The sequence below is a fragment of the Scleropages formosus genome, chromosome 11 (assembly GCF_900964775.1).
Source record: "Scleropages formosus chromosome 11, fSclFor1.1, whole genome shotgun sequence".
Lineage (NCBI taxonomy): Eukaryota > Metazoa > Chordata > Actinopteri > Osteoglossiformes > Osteoglossidae > Scleropages > Scleropages formosus.
This window is the reverse complement of record NC_041816.1, coordinates 6,359,761-6,371,695: the sequence shown is the minus strand read 5'-3', so window position 1 is coordinate 6,371,695 and position 11,935 is coordinate 6,359,761.

The window sequence follows — 11,935 nt, the reverse complement described above, 5'->3', positions numbered from 1 at the left end:
ATGCATTGTGGTGCTATGCGTACACATTGATCACATCACTGATCAATTACACATTGGTTTTTGATCGGGTCTTATTGTTCACGGTCTGCTCTGTTCTCACCTGTGAACAGAAATATTTTCCAGAATAGGACATCAACTGGCTTCAGGGACGAACATATCTGGGTGTCTGTGGTAGACCCACCACGTCGCAGCCCCTTCACCCGTGCCCAGAGGGTCTCCTGCTGCATGTGCCTCCTGCTCTGCACCATGGCCATTAACATCATGTTCTGGAATGTCCCTGAAAACAAAGACTCACCTGTCATCCTCAATGTTGGTGAGAGCTCCCTTCAGAGATCTGGGCTGAGCAGTTTAGATTAAAAAATGATCATGTGGAAAAGATAGCTAGGATTTGACTTTTGAGTGCTCTGACTGAAGAGCTCTTTGGGGCAGCTCCTGAAGGAAATGTCCTCAGAGCAAAGATGTAAGATGACCTGAAACAACCAGGGTGGCAACATTCAGGAATGTGAACCACATGGCCCCTCTCTGGATACTAAATAACTGCCTGCTATCTTACCCCTTCCATTGCCTGAAGTTGCTTTACCGCTGTCACAGGCTCCCTAAAACTTACCCTCGAAGAGCTCATGGTTGGCGTCGAGAGTGGCCTGCTCATGTTTCCCATCAACATCCTCATCATCACCATATTCCGCAGCACCAAGCCACGCCACAGTCCAGCAAAGGACACCAGCGAAAGTGTGCAGGACAAGAAAGCTCCTCCTGTTACCATGTTAAGTTTCCTCAAGGTCAGTCTCTACGCTCCTCTCCAAGTCACAGTGTGAATTTTACCTCCTTTTTCCTTCAAGCCTTCGCGACTATACTAGTGGCTCACAGGCTCAAGTCCAAGCTGAACCCCCGCAGCCGTGCTGCTGCCTTCCTTTTCGTACTGTTTACGTTGATGATGTTAATTAACTTCTCAGCTGAGGCTCAAGGACCATAAGCAACCCTCAACACCACCTCTGCCTGTGAAAGGGGTGGTCAGTTTGTGTTCTATGGGTTCTTGTTCAGGACACGGAGAGATTCATCACCTCTCTCAGTAAGTGCCCAAGGAACAAGGTGGCAGCTCTGGAAAACCCACTGGAGAAGTGGTCTGACCTGTTTCCAGCACTGGACCGAGTACAAGAGTTACTCCAGCTAATGCAAGGTACTGGTTTGACACAAAGTTTAGAGATAATAAATGTATTCGTAACAGGTGAAGCCATATACACACTCGTGTCATGTAAAAGTGAGCCTTGGCCACAGCATGATCATCAGTACACTGGATGTAGTAAACTTTGAGGTGTATAATGTCCCTGCAGTGGTCCCTTAACCTGTTAGTATTACAGGCTTTTTGACACGTGGCTGAAGTGTGAGACTGTTTCAAGAGCAATAGTTTACATTTATTTGTTGCTTCACTCCAAACCATTTTATAACGATTTCACTATTTAAATAGCTGGTTAGATTTTTTTTAAACAGGAGCAATTTAGGGTAACTACATTGTTCAAGAGTACTACAGCAGCAGGTGGGATTCAATCCTACAGATCCAGCTTGATCAGAATCATGTGAAGTCCGCAGGATATGTTGAAGTGTTTATGAGATTTTACTTCAATTTGTATAGCTCACTGTGAAGTAAGTAGAACCCTAAGAATGGAAAATATTGCAAAGGATGTAGACCAGGGCTGGCCTTAGCAATGTTGGGGCTCAGTGTGGAACGTGTAGTTGGGGCCTCCTGGATTTAAGATTACAGATGTTCCTCGACTGACGTTGGGGTTACGTTCCGATAAACCCATCGTAAGTAGAAAAATCGTAATTTGAAAAAGAATAGAGTACCATACCTAACGAACATCATAGCCTAGCCTAACTTAAACGTGCTCAGAACACTTACCCTAGCCTACAGCTGGGCAGATTTAAACAGAAGACACACGTGGGCATTTAGTAGACATGATGGGATGCGAAAACACAAAATAAATAAATGCTTTCAGTGCAATATAGGTTGTTTACACTTGTTGGCGAGATCGCTACCGAGACTGCAAGCGTGGTTGAGTGAATGCTGCGGCTCGCAGCCATCGCCCAGCATTAGCAGAGAGTATCGTACCACACATTGCAAGCGTGGAAACAGATTGAAATTCAAAGTACAAATTCTACCGAATGCATATCGCTATCATACCATCGTAACTTCGAAAAAACCATTAGTCGAACCATCAGAAATACAGAAGCATCTGTATTTCAAATAAAACTATAAAGAATGTAAGCTATTGGTATGGGTGTAGACCACCGTAAAGTGTGTTGTCCAGAGTAAAGTGTGTAGAATACAGTTGTCTCTTTCCTACAGCGGACAAGGAGAGTGACTCGCACTGGGTCTTCTGCAGCCAGTTTGTCTTCTTCTCACTTCGCCGGATGGCTGAGGCAATGGACAGGCTGGATGTGAAGGCTTTCCAGTTGGAGGAGAACTACTGGAAGGCTCACAGCACTGTGACTCATCTGCTGAAGGAAGCAGACATGGTGGCCACCAGTCACATGCAGAATGGGTATTGTTCATCAACATGCTGCTGCTGGAAAGCACCAGACTATGTCATGAGCATAAAAAGACCACCAAGCTCTTCTTGAAGGTCTGCCCTAACCTCTGCAACAGGAGGAAATTTGACCACTCCTTTGTGTTTACTTGACTCAGCCCCAGTATCTCTGTCCCTGAGTTGGAGAAGAAGAGTGGATGCTGGCTTCCCTGGTGGTTCGTCTTCATTGGCTGGTTCCTTCTGCTCTCCATCAGCGGTGTCTCCACCTTCTTCACCCTGCTTTATGGCTTCGTCTACGGCAAGGAGTCCTCCACTAAATGGGTCATCTCACTGGGACTGTCCCTTTTCCAGAGCATCTTCATCCTGCAGCCTCTCAAGGTGCTGCCCGTTTCACACTAAGACAGGCATGCACCAGGCAGCGTCCTGCCATCTGCCATTTTCCCTGGTTGTGTCTCACATTTACACAGCAAAACATGTGTTGCATGAAATCATGTCAGGTTCTTCAGGCCCTTCACTGCTCACCCATTTACTCAGTGGGTTATGGAATAGAGGAAAAGTTCCACACTTCAAGCCTGATGTTGAAGCCCAGTTACAGCATAAACTTTAGCCATTTTTTGGACAGGTGTTGGGTGTGGCCATCTTTTTTGCTCTTACCCTGAAGACGGTGGTGGTGGAGGACAGTGATGAGGCGGAGTACCTGCTAGCAGGTGAGTGTTGCCATCTTTGCAGTGCAACGTAGAGTTGTTAGAGAGCTTCTATGGGAACAATACAAAATATTCCATTGACTTCCAAAAATGTCTCATAATGTCTTACATTACAAATCGGAAAATATCACTGTTGCCCACTAAATGCATTGTGCTTATGCCAATCATTGTGACTTACATAAACCCTAATTTCCCCAAGAGAGGAAATTAGCAGCATCTACAGTTCCTGTTATAGACAAAAAAAAAATCGATATATGAAAATTTATCTAAAACATCTCAAAGAGTTTGAAAAACGCCCATCGCACGAATGAAGCAAAATTGCAGTAACTTACTGCTGCTGATATGTCTGGATCCAGATCTCTCCAACCCTTGGTGTGTTAGGAATGTGAGAGTGTTGCTCTACAAGAGTGGACCATTAGGTGAAGTGTACGAAATTCCACCGGAGCGCCTGTCAGCCATGTTGGGTGTGTTTTTTAATCAAATTAAGCATTTTGCATTGCGTTGAAATCATGGGCTGATAGTTGTATAGGTGTTTTGCAGTGTTCTACTGATACCTGGGAAATTTTGTTTGAGGTTTTTAAATGATCTGGGAATCCGTTATGATATTTCCCCATTTAAAATACAGTCGACTCTTGAACAACACAGGATTGAACTGTGCAGGTCCACTTATGTGTGGGTTTTTTCCAGAAAAATATTGGAAAATTTTTTGGAGATTTGCGACAATTTGAAAAAACTTGCAAACACACCACGCAGCCTAGAAATATTGAAAAAATTAAGAAAAGTTAGGTATGTCACGAATGCATAAAATATATGTAGATACTAGTCTATTTCATCATTTACTAACATAAAATATACACAAATCTATTAGAAAAAGTTCAAATTTATCAAAACTTACGCACACACTTACAGACCGTACATGGCACCATTTGCAGTCAAGACAAATGTAAACAAACATAAAGATGCAGTATTAAATTATAAAATTAAGTGTAGTACATTGTCATAAATGCATAAAATATTGGTATATTTAATCTATTTTCTCATTAACATAAATATTACACAATCAATTACAAAAAGTACATTTTTTAAAAGTTACAGTCCAGAAAAGAACTGCGGTTCTGCACGGTTTATAGGATGACGTTAATCATCTCCAAGTGAGCAGTTCGTCTCAATGCATGAATCATTATACCTGTAAATAAATATGAATTTTTTTTTTCACATTTTCTTTTCATTTTTCATGTCTCGTGTTAGTAATACGTATAACATCTACAATGTTTTGGATCATATAAGACAATAGTGATGTAGGTACCGACAAACAGACGATTCATCTTGTAAACAGACGATGTAAACTTACGGTGTCGATAAATACAGTACAGTACTGTAAATGTATTTTCCTTATGATTTTCTTAACATTTTCTTTTCTCCAGCTTACTTTATCGTATGAATACAGTATATAACACAGATAATACACAAAATATGTCTTAATTAACTGTATATGTTCTCCCTAAGGATTCTGGTCAACAGAAGGCTATTAGTAGTGAACTTTTAGGGAAGTCAAAAGTTGTACGCGGATTTTTGACCCCGCGGGGGGGTTGGCGCCCTTAACCCCCGCATTGTTCAAGGGTCAACTGTAATGAGAAATAGTCTTTTGGTATTCAGAATTTCAATATGTGCACTGTGTTCAGAAGGGGATTAATTTTGTAAATGGGGGGATGCTGTAAATGACATCTGCTATTGCGGTTTTATATACTGGGTGACCCCGCTGCTTTGTGAACTATCCCCAGTGCAATAGCAGTAGTAGGCCTACCCACAATGCTCTGCGCTCTGTTGTGCGAGGCTCGAAGATCTGTTGTCCATTGTGTGCACATGTAAGAAGAAGGGAAACTACCACAGTCTTTTTGCTTTCCATTTCTCTAGAACAACGGAAAAAAATTGCTCTTCTCACTGGGAGGGCCTCGCCCTGAACAGTGGTGACCCCTGAAGAATCAACCGACTTGAATGTGTAACCCATCAGCAGATTGACTTTAAATTTCAGAAACCACTGATAATATCTTGCTTATGTGGAACATTCCTTTCCCTTTTGTCATTGATTTCTCCACTGATTATTTTGTACTACTGTTAAAAAGTTTTATTTCTATTTATTGTTGTTTCATCTCATGTCATCTGTCCTACTCTACAATCAAGCGTCTTTTATACAGACTATTTTCATTCAGCAATATACAGTGAGGGCAGTGTGATGAACGAACTTATTGATTAACTCTGATATCTGAGGAAGGGATGCAACATTTAAAACTGCAGCTGGTGTGTGGGACAGGCTTACTTAATATTGCCGTTTATTAGTGTTATGTGTATATGTTTATTTACAGATCTGTGTTTTCTGGCATGTGTTAAAGCAACTGACCATAGCATTCCTAAAATAACACCTGCTCATGTCTACATTGTTCCCATCCATTACTCAATTTTCATACATATAATGCATGAATATGCTTGATGCATTTGTTTCCAAATTCAGAGCAGCACCTTTTAAATCTCTCACACACATACACACAGTCTGGAGCAGCTTGTCCTGAGCGGGGTTGCGGAGAGACGGAGCCCAACCCAGAAGCATAGGGCACAGGGCCAGAGTTGGAGGGGATGCACCCAGGACGGGACGCCAGTCCATTGCAGGGCACCCCAGGCAGGGCTCGAACCCCAGGCCCACCAGAGACCAGGCACAGGCCAAACCCACCGCTCGACCACATCTGCCCCAACACCCTTCAAATGCTTTGCAAATTTCAATGATTTTTAATACAATCTCGTCAGCCTAATCACAATGTTGCTAAATCAATGATTGTCATTGCAGAGGTTTGGAACTCCTGTTCACATTCAGCAGATCAGAGACTCAAATCACAGCCTAATCTAATGACCTCAGAAAACAGAAAATGATGTTCATTTCATTAGAAACTCACAGAGCATCTGACATACTATAGCATCTTGTTGGCATTTGTAAATTGCAGTATAATCCTGACTGGCTGCTGTGTTATTCTGGCTGTGTATATGCAGTTTTTAATAAATTATACTCACATCCTATCCTCATCTCGAGTCTTGAACTACATCATAGGACCAGTCGGTAATGTTTCTTTGAAAGGAACATTTGTAATTGCATTAATTCCCTCTCTGTTTAGGTTCTCTTTTCCATTCACTGAACTTATTACAGCCTGTCAGAAGAGATTGTTTGTCACAAAAGGTGGAACAGGCTTTAGCTCGGAGGGTTGTAGAATAAATATAATGAGACATCATGTGCTTTCCAGTTGGAGCCACTTGTCATCACGTAGGTACAGTATAACTGACTATGGTAAGACTGAACCTTTTTAGTAAGGGTCCCAGGAGAAGAGTAGCAGCCTGGTGATCACACCAACAAATATACATGGCCTACGTGACCGACCATGAGGTCTCTCCATATCGTCCTCTCCAAGTAACATGAGGTTTGTACGGTAAGTCGCTTACAATTATTTACCTATACAAGTGGTCCCGAATTTACAATGGGGTTACATTCCACGAAACCCATCCTAAGTCAAAAATATCGTAGGTTGAAAATACTTTTAATACACCTAATACACACCTCTGCATGACAGACGGGGTGATGCGGATCACTGCTGCTGCCCAACATCGCGAGACACTATCGCTCTGCATGTTGCCTGCCTGGAGAAAAATCAAAATTCAAAATTCGAAGTACAGTTTCTTCTGAATATCTATCGCCAGCTCACCATCATAAAGTCGAACTATTGCAAATCGGGGACTACCTGTATAGTATACTGTACAGCTGCATGATTTTCTCCATATACATTCAGCCTAAGTACCTCGCTCCAGGGAACAAGAGCAGGAAGTGCAGCTTTGAACCCAGGACCTTCTGAATGCAAAGTGATGGTTCTAACCGTACTATGGTCTACCTTAGTGAGACAAGTCTGTATGTTTCTAACGCACTGGAAGCCAAAAAGGTGACATGGTCAGTGTTCAGCTATGTGCCAAGACACGCAAAGGACACATGAAATGGATATATCCTTGAGCTCTGTCTATAGTCTCTCATTTTGAATAGGCAAATTTTGTATTTGCCTTGGATCACCTTGTCAGTTCAGGGTGGAGGCACCGACACACAGGTTACAGGTCCTGGAAAACTGAAGTAATTTTCAAGAATGAAGTTTGCTAAGGGAAAAAATAAACTATTTGCAGCATATATTGACAGTTAATTTTGTATAAAATGTCATATACAAAGTGATAGGGTCACAATGGGTCATGTTCACATCACATATAAGGCAGCAGATCTTCAATTTTCTAATAAAAATTTCTCTATTACAAAGCAAGGTTTCAAATTAATTTTTTTCCAAGATATCAATATATTTATTGACTTCTGTAAAAAAAAAAAAAATTGCACCCTCAAATTTGGTGATTGCTTGGGTTTGTATCATTATGACAGCAGCTTTGTCTTTGCCAGTGCAGTGGAAGTATGATGACTATTTGACATCAGTAAAACAGCATGACTCAAAACACTACATTAAACATTTAGTTTTAACCCACAACAGTGTAAATTAGTTGGGGCCATGAAAGACAATTTGATTTAATGTGGAAATTCTCACACATACACAATCTGAAACTGCTTGTCCCATGCAGGGTCGCAGGGAGCCGGAGCCTAACCCGGCAACACAGGGTGTAAGGCTGGAGCGGGAGGGGACACACCCAGGACGGGATGTCAGTCCGTTGCAAGGCACCCCAAGCGGGACTCGAATCGCTGACCCACTGGAGAGCAGGACCCGGTCAAACCCACTGCACCACGTCTCCCCCCCACATGTGGATATTCATGATTACTAAGTTTCTAGATCCTGGGTATGCATCAAAATTTTACTCAAAGCGGGACTCAAACCCCAGACCCACTGGAGAGCAGGACGTGGCCAAACCTGCTATGCCACTGCGGCCCCCTACGTAATAAAAATAATTTCATATTTTTTATCTAGGGGGTGCGGTGGTGCAGTGGGTTGGACCGGGTCGTGCTCTCCAGTGGGTCTGGGGCTCAAGTCCTGCTTGGGGTGCCTTGTGACGGACTGGCGTCCTGTCCTGGGTGTGTCCCCTCCCCCTCCAGCCTTACGCCCTGAGTTGCCAGGTTAGGCTCCGGTTCCCCGCAACCCCGTATGGGACAAGCGGTTCAGAAAGTGTGTGTGTGTGTGTGTGTGTGTGTGTGTGTGTGGTGAATTCAGTTGGTTTTCAGAATATGATAGGATAATACTTTAGTAGCAGCTGAAGGATTAATAAAGGATTCCAGTGGACTAAATCAGGAGTGTGTGACTGAAATGTGGGTATGACTAATAGACCTTCTGTGAACTTTACATAGACTATGCCAAAATCAAAAGCTTATGACGGAATTCACACTGCATTATGTGTGTCCCCTCCTTCACAGGTACGCCTTCCTCATCCTCAGGCTCACATCCCAGGCAGGTCTACCCTACATCTCAGTGAGCGACGTAAAGCCTGAGTACCCACTCACAACACATTGATTGGCTTCTGCTGCTGACAGCGAGTGATCGAGCCGCCCTGTTGGTGAGAATACGGGACGACCGCTTGCTTGATCAAGCCCATCACCGAGGTGCCGATTTTGAAGACAACTTGCTAGATGTAGAGTGTGAACTCCTGTCACATGAGCCAAGCGCATGAGTTTCAGAATATTGATCATGGTGAGAAGAGAGGTTCCCAGCTCAAGGAGAAGGCTCCGTCCCTCTTCTTCTGCCTCTCCTGCTTTGAAGGTAACGACACCGTCCTGAGAATGACTTGATCGGCACACAAATAGCAGGGGTGTTCGGTGACTCCAGATGGACCACTGCATTTCATCATCTCTTTATTTAACAGCTTACTGGAATGTCTTAGTCAAGTTCTGACCATGACTCATCGATATAGCTGGTAGTGCAGACACACAAGCCAAATGACGAGTCAGAGTTTCACTATGTGCGATTAGGTAACGTGTAACAAGGCTACACACACAGGGCATATTAAATGAGTGCTAATGGGTTCAGTGTTCACGACACACACGGGCGTAATTCCAGCAGCAGAAGATATGCCACTGTCCCCATATCGCCATCGTCACTGTGCAAATCTACGTGACGGTGATGAAGAGTGGTGAACACTGTCTGGGCAGATCTACTTGTGTTTTCATTGTGCCCTCTAGTGGTTCTCATGGAACAAACATCTCTTTCCGGCACTGAAATTCATGTGTGAGATAGGTGAATGAATAGAGGGATGGAGACAAGGAAGGAAGTTCCAGGTGGCTCAGCAAGTACTGTACTTTACATGCCCCTGTTGGAGGAAAAATCGAGGATGGTGTAGTCACAAACCAGATCCTAGCGCAGCATTGTTCTGTACATCACCTGTAATTATAGTACTGTCCTGTAATAATTAACTGGACAAGTCACATCACCTGTGTATTCAGCCTTGAGCCAAGTGTGGTTTGAAATACATGCAAAGCCAGATGAATGAATGAGTGAATGAGCTTTATTGCCATGTATGTTTACACATACAAGAAATTCATCTTGGTGACATACATCTTGTGGTCTGTTTGTTTATGAGCTCACCAGTTTATGAGCTCACTACAGTTAAATTTACATTTACTCATTTAGCAAACACTTTTGTCCAAAGCGACGTACATCTCAGCAAAAGTAGAAATTTATGCCTTACATTCCGAGAAAGAGACATAGCTGTAGACATGTGATTCAAGTAAACCTAGTTTGTTACCTACCACTTGCCGCACCGAGGTTCATCGTTCAAGTAGGTGCATAAAACACAGGATAGACAAATCCTGATACCCTCCTACCAATTTTTTTTTTTTTTTTAAATATTGTAAGATACGCAAGCAAGCAAATACAATGCTGGAGTAGTGGCTGATTAAAGGCTTTATCTGGTGATGTTCATGAAGTTAGAGCACATGAACATTTACACCATACATGAGCTGGAGAGATCTTGGGCGAAATGGGTCCGGAAAAGATGTGTTTTCAGACCCTTCATGAATGTAGACAAAGCTTCCGCAGTTCTGAGTGAGAGGGGAAGGCCATTCCACCACAGCAGAGCCAGAACCAAGAACCTCCGTGCTTTACCTTTCGTGTGCAGAACCACCAAGCGAGTAGAAGTATATGAGCGAAGGGATCTACCTGGGGTGTAGCGGTTGATCAAGACCTGTAAATAGCTGGGAGCAGTTCTATTGATGCATTTGTAGACAATAACCAGGGTCTTGAATTTGATTCGGGCAGCTATTTGAAGCCAATGCAGAGAAATGAGAAGAGGAGATATGTGGGAACGCTTTGGCAAATCACAACTCGTGCAGCAGCATTTTGTAGAAGCTGCAGAGGTTGGATGGCAGTAGCAGGAAGGCCACACAGGAGAGAACTGCAGTAGTCCAGATGGGAAGTCACCATGGCCTGGACAAGTAGTTGGGCAGAGTCAATTGTGAGGTAGGGGCAGATCCTATAAATATTATGCAGGATGTACCTGCAGGACCGGGTTGTGGCTTCGATGTGCTGAGAGGAAGACAGACTAGCGTCAGTTTTTTACTCCCAGACCCTTAGCCAAGGAGGAAGACAAGATGAGTGAGTTGTCCAGTTCAATCGATAGATCGTGACAGGAGGACGGGCCAGCTGGGAGGTGAAGGATCTCCGTTTTGAAGAGGTTGAGTTGGAGGTGGTGATCAGACATCCATGAAGAGATGTCCAACAGGCAGGCAGCAATGTGCGCGGAGATGTCTGACACACCAGGCAGAAAGGAGAGGAAAAGCTGAGTATCATCAGCATAGCAGTGGTATTTGAATCCATGGGAGGCTATGACTGGACCGAGGGAGGAGGTGTAGATAGAAAAAAGAAGAGGACCCAATATCAAGCCCTGTGGGATACCGGTTAAGAGGCTGAGGAGAACGAGAGCTCTGCCAGACCACTTGATAGGATCTGTCAGATAGGGAGGACTCAAACCATCTTAGTGCCGCTCCCAAGCTGGTTAAGAGAGGACAGTAGAATCCAGTGGTTGACTTGTGTCGAACACCACAGACAGATCGAGGAGGATGAGGGTTGAACTCACTAGAGTTCCTTTGCATCCACCAGCAGCCAGACAAGTGTGGGCACCAGCCAATCAGTGCTTTTGGGATTGAACATGATCCCATATAAGATGTTCCTCTGAATCGAAGAGCCAAGCCAAAACCAGTCGTGTAAAAATTATTTTCATTAAACAATTAAAAAATAATGAAGGGAGCAAAATAGCTCAAACTGATTATTTTATTTTTTACTCCATTATTTTGGCTGATACAGGAAACTTTATTAGATAATGTGAATTGTTTGGTGACAAGAACTACTTCAAGAAAAGACAATTTAAACTTAGCTTCAAACATTGAGACACAAACGAGAAAAAGGGGTCACATGAAAACTGGATCTGTGACAGTAGTAAAGAGTAATGTGGCTTTGGAAGTGCTGTGTAGGGATCAGCAGCAAGAGAACACAGCACTGTTCGCTCAGGCAGCAAGAATCTGCTTGCTTAAAAGGCCACTGCAATACAAAAGCATCTGCAAAGACCTCCTGCAATCCAGAACATCGTGTAAGTAGCTCAATAGTTTCTGAACATACAACAGTTCAGTCAATTGGTTTTAGCTGATTAAGTATTATACACGTGCTCCAAATCGACTGCAATGTGATGACTTACATACTTGCTGCC